Source organism: Phaseolus vulgaris, chromosome 3, assembly GCF_051622355.1.
Source record: "Phaseolus vulgaris cultivar YP4 chromosome 3, ASM5162235v1, whole genome shotgun sequence".
NCBI classification, from domain to species: domain Eukaryota; kingdom Viridiplantae; phylum Streptophyta; class Magnoliopsida; order Fabales; family Fabaceae; genus Phaseolus; species Phaseolus vulgaris.
Window position 1 is genome coordinate 22,078,311 of NC_143500.1, and position 9,026 is coordinate 22,087,336.

A 9,026-nucleotide genomic window follows, 5' to 3' on the forward strand; every position below is an offset into this window, starting at 1 on the left:
CTCTTTCTAGCTAGCTTCTTACATAATTAAATAAATTGCATACATCAGATAATACTGCCTCTTGTTAGGTAAAATCAAAATCTGAAACTGTTAATCTTTTCAAATCTAAAACTATTAATCAAAATCAGATAGTACATTTAAATTAGCCCATAAATAATCTCTCCATTTTAATAAATATTATATAAATAATAAGATAAGTATTACAGCTAAGTGTACAATGATATTATCTAAGTGTACATAACAAGTTTATTTAATAACATGGCTTATAGAGGAAAACCATAGGGCCATTTTGGTTTACCATATTTACTATTTGTCACCTACTTTTTTATATATAAACCTCCTAAAATTAATGGGGGTTTTCAAACCGCCGGAAATAGTGGGGGTTTTCTAACCGTCGAAAATAGTGAGGGTTTTCAAACTGTCGGGAATAGTGAGGGTTTTCAAACCGCCGAAAATATCATGGGTTTTCAAACTGCCGGGAATAGCGTAGGTTTTAAACCGCCATGAATAGCGACGGTTTTCAAACCGGCGGTAACGCTGGTAATTGTAGAAGATGAAGCTTTGATGCCTTCAAATCTTTAAAGAGAGCTTGATGCCTATGTTGCTGTGTTTGGGTTTAGTTCTAGGTTGTTTAGAATTTGTAAAGTTCATTTTTAAACCAATGCACAGTTTAATCAATCTGTTTTGAAAATGAAAAGTGTTTTTCTAAGCCAAGTGAAAAACAACCACGTTGATTTCTCGGTTTAGTCACTTGTATTACACCCAACTTGTTTGGAGGGTTTTCAAATTGTTTTTGACTTGGTTGACTAATTGTCAAAACCAATTCAACCGATTAAAACGACATTTCAACCGGTTGATTTTTGAATTTCTTAACATTTTTCAAAATCTTGTTAAATCTGTTTTCAGTTGAGTTGAAATTGTTTTGGCTCGTGTTTAACTGCCTAAAACAGCTAGGTTGAAGAGCTATAAAATTGGGTTACCCTCCATATTTGAATAACACAGAAAGAGAGATTAAGAAACGTTTTGAGGAAGATTTGATTCAAGCTTTTCTAGATTGCCTAAAGGTTGTGCCATTGGTTTAAAAAGTAAATTAGGAGCATTGTGATTTCCTGTACACCAGGTGTAATCTGTTCCCTCTATTCTTGAAATTGTTTTTCATTTTGTATACTTGTAAAAAAGTAAATCTACAAGTCAGAGGGTTGTTCTGAGTGTGTGTGTGTGTGAAAAGGCAAAGAGGGTGTGTGTTCTTGTGTGGTCAATATTACCTCTTTGTGGTGTTGTGTGATTGTAATCTGTTGTTGGTTACTTAGTGAAATACCCAGTGCTTTTCTAGGGACTGGATGTAGCTCTGGTAAGGAGTGAACTAGAATAAATTATTTGTGTAATCTTTTCTCTCTCTATCACTCATTTAAAATCTGATTGAATTGTGATTTTCACTCTGCTGCCATCAACAATTGGTTAAAACGTATTTTCAACCTGTTGTTTTTCTGATAGCTGGTTTAACAGTTTTGTTTTCTTGGCTGATATGATTCGTTAATTTGTAAATCAATATCAATCTTCATTCTTAACCTATATTTGGGAAAAACGTCCCTTAAACAATTCACCCCCCTCTTGTTAAATCCATTAATTCTTACAATAATTAGTTAGCGATGTAGGATCTTCCAGGGGAAAAGAAAATTGCGGGTAACGCACTTAACGGGGGTTAAAACCGCCGCTAAAGCCAAATATAACCCCGTTAAAAATATTTTTTTTTTGTAGTGTCTCGATTAACTTCATATTTCATATCTCACATTATTCAAAATCAAACCATTAAATCACACCAAAGCTTAGAAATTCAATCAAATCCAAATTTATAAAAAATCATATAAAATACATAACTAAAAGATTTTCAATAAAATATGTAATTAAAATTCACATAATATTTAACTATCAACAATAAACCATAATAAAATAGAAACTCATAAGCAAATATTAAAATTTAAGTTTTTTTAGATTGAGAAAAAATGACCATTGTTTGAGCGAAAATCGACCCAAGAGCACCTTATTTTCTTGCTTAAGGGAAAATGGGTCTCGCTTGAGCGAGATTCCTATCGCTTGAGCAAAAATAAATCTGAGAGCACTCCATTTTTTTCATTCCATTTTCTCTTGAGCGAGACATGTAGGGAAAAAGTTCCTAAAAACTGATATTTTTTTAACGTTTTTCACCAAAAATATGCATTCAAAATTATATTTCATAAACCTATAATATCAAAATTGTTAGAATATATGGCTTTAAACTAGAGGGGGCTGAAATGTTTAAAGAGAGTTTTCACAATCTTTTAAGCCTGGAATGAAATTACTTCGAGAATACCTTGATTTAGAAATTAGTTTTTCAAAACACAAAGCAAAAAGCACTGCAACACTAAAACAATCGGTTGTTTATACCAGCAAACAGATATCAAAACTGAAATTAAAGAGTTAGGGATAGAGAAAATGTACACAAATGTTTATACTGGTTCACTCTAAACCCAGAGCTACATCCAGTCTTCTCAGAAACCTCTGAGGAAATCCACTAAGCAATCACACCTTGATCACTTACACCACAACCAAGAAAGTGACCTTGATCCCCTCAAGACACACACTTCTCTTGGCCAACACACCAACACTAAGATTGTTGATCTTGATCCCCTCAAGAACACACAGCAAATCTCAGCAAACACACAAATAAAACTTGTTCAACAGAGTACAAGGATTACACTTGTTACAGAATATAATCTGAAATCAATACAAGCAGAATCCTATTTCACACACTTTGATCAATCACAAATTTTAAGCAATCAGCTAACTGCAGTTTGGTCTCCACAAACTTCACTTCATAGTTCCCATTGTTTACATGATCCCTGATGAAATGATGCCTTATCTCAATATGTTTGGTCCTTAAGTGCTGAATCTAATTTTTGGTAAGATTGATGGCACTTGTGTTATCACACATCAAAGGGACCTTGCTGATTTGTAATCCAAATTCTGCAAGTTGTTGTTTGAGCCACAGAATCTGTGCACAACAGCTTCCAGCAGCAATATACTCAGCCTCAACAGTAGAGAGAGCAACACTTGCTTGCTTCTTGCTATGCCATGAGATTAGGCTTGAGCCAAGAAGGTGGCAAGTGCCACTTGTGCTCTTTCTATCTAGTTTGCAACCTGCAAAGTAAGAATCTGAATAACCAATTAAATGAATTGGAGAGTGAGAAGGATACCATAACCCAAATCATCTTTCCTTTGAGATATTTCAGAATCCTTTTTGCAGCTTTCAAGTGTGACTCTTTAGGATTTGCTTGATATCTTGCACATAGACACACCGCAAACATAATGTCCGGCCTACTAGCTGTTAGATAAAGCAAAGAGCCAATCAATCCTCTGTAATTTGTTTGATCTACACTCTTTCCAGCAGCATCAGCATCCATGTAACAGCTTGATGACATTGGAGTGCTTGCTTCTTTGCAACTCTCCATTTCAAATTTCTTGAGAATCTCTTTGCAATACTTTGATTGACATAGAAAGATTCCATCCTTTGTTTGCTTAAACTGCAATCCAAGAAAGAAAGACAGTTCTCCCATCATAGACATTTCAAACTCACCTTTCATTGCAGCCACAAACTCTTCACACAAGCCATTTTGTGTAGCACCAAAGATGATGTCATCTACATAGATTTGCACAAGAATTATTTCTGCATTTGACTTTTTGATGAAGAGAGTCTTGTCTACCATTCCCCTTTCATAACCATGAGATAGCAAAAAATTGCTAAGCCTCTCATACCACTATCTTGGAGCTTGCTTCAGTCCATACAAAGCTTTCTTCAACTTGAAGACATGGTTGGGATACTTATGATCTTCAAAGCCCGGTGGTTGATCTACATAAACTTCCTCATTGATGTAGTCATTCGAGAAGGCACTCTTGACATCCATTTGGAAGAGTTTGAAACCACTCATACAAGCAAAAGCCAGCAGCAGCCTCACAGCCTCCAATCTAGCAACAGGAGCAAAAGTTTCACCATAATATATACCTTCCTCTTGATTGTAGCCCTTTGCGACTAGCCTTGCTTTGTTCCTTGTGATCACACCATCTTCATCTAGCTTGTTCCTGAAAACCCATTTCGAACCAATAATATTCATTTCATCAGTTTTAGGGACAAGAAACCATACCTCATTCCTTGCAAACTGATTCAACTCTCCATGCATAGCTTCAACCCATTTCTCATCCTTGAGAGCTTCCTCAATTGACTTTGGTTCAATTTGAGATACAAAAGTTGTGTGCCTGCAGAAGTTTGAGATGGAGCTACGTGTGGAGACACCTTCCTTTATCTGCCCTATGATGTTATCCACTGACAGATCTCTAAGAATCCTCCACTCCTTGGGCAGCTCACTTTGTTGTAGAATTTCAATCGGTTGTTTCTACGAATCAACCGGTTGTTTTTCTGCACAGATTTCCAGCTTTTCCAAACTGATGTTCTGTTCATCTTCTTCAGCACTGGTCTTTGGGATTTGATTGATTCTGCGATCTACCTCATCAAAGAGAACGTGAGCTGATTCTTCTACAATCATCAATCTCTTGTTGTAGACTCTATATGCATGACTTGTGAGTGAATACCCTATGAAGATGCCAAAATCCGTTTTCTCATCAAACTTTCCCAAGTTTTCCTTTCCATTGTTGAGAACGAAACAATTGCAGCCAAAAACTTGTATCTGCCCAAAAGTACTTAGGAAGAGATGATTCACTAAGCATTGTCCTTGCTAGCTCTTCAAGAGACCTGTTCTTCCTCTCTACCACTCCATTCTGCTGTGGTGTTCTTGGAGCAGAGAAGTTGTGCAGAATTCCCATCTTCTCACAGAATTTGCTGAACTTCTCATTTTGAAATTCTCCTCCATGATCACTTCTAATAGAACCTATGTTGTTGTTCTTTGTGTTCTGCAACCTTCTTGCTAACTTCTTGAATGCAGAAAAGGCATCGCTCTTTGATTCCAAGAAAAGAGTCCAAGTGTACCTATCATCAACAATAACAAGAGCATAATAATTTCCACCAAGACTCATAGTTCTTGAGGGTCCAAAGAGATCCATGTGAAGAAGTTCAAGAGGTTTCAAAGATGAAACAACATTTTTAATTTTGAAGGAACTTTTCACTTGTTTCCCTTTTTGGCATGCTTCACAAATGTGATCCCTCTCAAACTTGAGTTTTGGCAGCCCAATCACAAGATCCCTTGAAATTAACTTGTTCAAGTGATTCATGTGAATATGAGCAATTCTTCTATGCCAAAGCCAAGATTCATCTTGCTTTGATAGAAGACATCCAATTGAACATGGTGAAAAGATATCTAGAAGATACACATTATTAACTCTCTTACCTACCAACATTACCTCTTTGGTGTTGGGTAGACAGATTTCACATGTGTTTGACTTGAACATCACTTGATATCCCTTGTCACATAGTTGGCTAATGCTCAGCAGATTATGCTTTAGGCCTTCTACATAAAGCACATCATGGATGACCAAGATGTCTTTGTCTCCTATGGAGAAGAATCCTTCCTTTGTTGTTGTCCCCATAGGTGACATGACCCTCTTGCTTAAAGGAGATGCTCAGGAACTTCGATTTGTCCCCTGTCATGTGCTTGGAGCATCCACTATCCAAGTACCACAGTTGCTTGCTCTCCTCCAAGATTCCCTACAAAAAAGATTTTCAAGTACAAAGATTTGGTCCCCTTATGAATGTGGGTCCATTTGTTTTACACTCATCAATTAAAGCTTTATTACCCTTAGGAATCCACTTCATAAGACCTTTAGGAACAACATATTTTCTGATTTTACAGAACCTCACAGAATGGCCTATTTTCATGCAATAGAAGCATGTAACAATCGGTTGTTTCGATGGTCCAATTGATTGTTTTTCTGGCATTTTTGAAAATCTATCTTGTTTGTTTTGTGGGTTAAAACCCAATCCAACTTTTCCAAAAACACAGTTTTGAGATGCCAAGACATTCTCAAAGTTGGATTGGCCTTTAGAAAGTTTATCCACAGTTTTAACAAGATAGTGGACCTTCTTTTCAAGATTTTTGCAATTTTCACAAACTAGAGCATCACACTTGCAAGAGGAGTTTTTGTATTTTCTAATTCCTCTTCCAGTGTCTTTACTCTGTTTTCAAGCTAGTTGTTCTTTTCCTTTAACCGATTGTTCAAGAGAGCCAATCGGTTGGCTTCTTCATGCGTTTCTTGAAAGGCTTGAAGCAATTGACCATAGTTTTCAGAGTTTGAGGAGTTTGATGAACTTACACTACTTGAGTCATCCTCCTTTCTGGCCATGAAGCAAAGGTTGAGGCTTTTCTTGTTTTGCCTTCTTTTCCTTCTTGCTTGACTATTTGTCATTGCCTCCTTTGGTTCATTGTGTCCATGAGCAGCCTTGAGTGTGTCCCACATATCTTTAGCAGTTTTGCATTTTGATATCCTGAAAAACTCATTAGTATCTAGTGCAGAAGCTATTATATTTTGAGCAGTACAATCAAGCTTGGCCATCTTACATTCATCATTGGTCCATTGAGACCAAGGTTTTGCAATGAAAGAACCATTTTTTTTAAACTTTGGAATGTAAGGACCATTCTCAATTGAATCCTAAATTCCTTGATCAATAGATTCCACAAAGATTTTCATTTTGGCTTCCCAGTATTTGTAATTCAATCCTTAGAATAAAGGTGGTTTGTAGATTGAAGCACCTTCCTCAAAAGATTGTTTTCCAGCCATAGAATTTTTATTTTTTTTGGATCAACTTGAATAATTTTAGAGAACCAAGCTTTTGATGCCAATTGTTAGAATATATGGCTTTAAACTAAAGGGGGGATGAATTGTTTAAAGAGAGTTTTCGAAATCTTTTAAGTCTGGAATGAAATTACTTCGAGAATACATTGATTTAGAAATTAGTTTTTCAAAACACAAAGCAAAAAGCACTGCAACAGTAAAACAATCGGTTGTTTATACCAGTAAAGAAATATCAAAACTAAAATTAAAGAGTTAGGGATAGAGAAAATGTACACAGATTTTTATATTGGTTCACTCTAAACCCAGAGCTACATCCAGTCTTCTCAGAAACCTCTGAGGAAATCCACTAAGCAATCACACCTTGATCACTTACACCACAACCAAGAAAGTGACCTTGATCCCCTCAAGACACACATTTCTCTTGGCCAACACACCAACACTAAGATTGCTGATCTTGATCCCCTCAAGAACACACAACAAATCTCAGCAAACACACAAACAAAACTTGTTCAACAGAATACAAGGATTACACTTGTTGCAGAAGATAATCTGAAATCAATACAAGCAGAATCCTATTTCACACACTTTGATCAATCACAAACTCTAAGCAATCTCAACTCTTTGAAAAACTAAAAAAAAAACTCTATTCAAAATCTTATTACTCAAATCTGTTTTTCTGAATATATTCAAAGATGTTGTTTGTTATCAAATCTTAACAAACTCTTAATTGCATTTAAGAATTAGTCAAAACATTTAAAGACTGGAGCGTAAACAATTAAAAACATTTAAAGCTCAGTCAAAGATAAAACAGTTTTTCTTTTATGGTACCAAAACAAACAATCGGTTGTTTCCTCAAATCAATCGGTTGTTTTGGTTTTAACAGCTCAACCATTTGAAAAACAGTTTTCAATCTTTTCTAAAAACATCTAAGTATAAACAATCGGTTGTTTCGACAAAACAATCGGTTGTTTTTAACTTAGTTTGAAAAACATTTTTCTTTCAAAAAGATTGAGAAAGCCTATGCTTTGGATTCAATCAAGAGATGGATTACATACACAATCTACCCCAGATCCTAACTAAAACAGCACAGCAACAACAAGCACAGCCAAGGCTTCAACATCCTTCAAAGGGTTTGGGTTCTTCAAAGCTTAAACACCACTTGGTTCAACAAAAATGACATTTCTTTACTCAAACTTCTAGAGGTACTCTTAAAGAGCTAATTTGTCAACCTATATATCTACATATTCATTATCTCTAAATTAAAGTTAGTCAAAATCAAGCAACCAATACTTATCAATCTTTATACCTCAAAGGATTCATAATACAATACAATTCAAAACATACTACCATTCAACAATTTCAATCTCATATAAAACACATTCAATAACTCATTCGTACCAAAATCAACATCTACTATACAAAATTAACAAACTTAACCATTTCACATTTAATTTCAAATAATACACCTTTTTACTAAAAAAAATCAATCGTGCAAAAATATTTGAAATTTGTGACCACGTCACCCACACATCTCTAGATCTTCTAATCTAGGGTTCTATTGAAAATTAAAACTAGTTTCCTTCAGTTGGAAAGAAGTAGATATGCTCACAAAGAGCTCCAAGCCAAGGGTAGCCTAACCTGCACCACAAAGTTTTGATAAAAGATTATCATGAAGCTAGAAACACCACATGCAAAGCGTATACTTAAGATAATCTAACAAGTTCAAAACTAACTCAAAGAAATTGAGTAAAACTGAACTTACTCTTTTTAAAACTCTGATTGGGAAGTCTTGTAGTATTTGGTGCCAAGAATCCAATGGCAGATTTTGATCATCGATCTGATGACAGAGGGGTTCAAAAAGTTAGAGAGAATGATAGGATTCCAATAGCACAATATGAATGATTCTTGACATTCTTAGGAATCATCTTGAGTTGGATATGAGATAGGCACTTTAAAATAGAATTGGATCAAGGTTCTATGTTCAAGAACTCACCAAGACTAGTACCAAAACCCAAACTCATATGGAAGTTCCATGTATTGTCAAATTGAACCGAACAAATTGAGTGAAAAGGCAAAGGCACCGAACAAAATGCATAAGAACAGAATTGCACCGAACAATTAAGTTAGAAAATGAAGAAGAAGCAAAGATGAACGGTAGAAAATGAAATGAACCGAAGCAAAACACAAAGGAATTGAAATGTCGAACTGAAAAGGCAAAGAATCAAGCTAAGACATGAACATAACAAGAG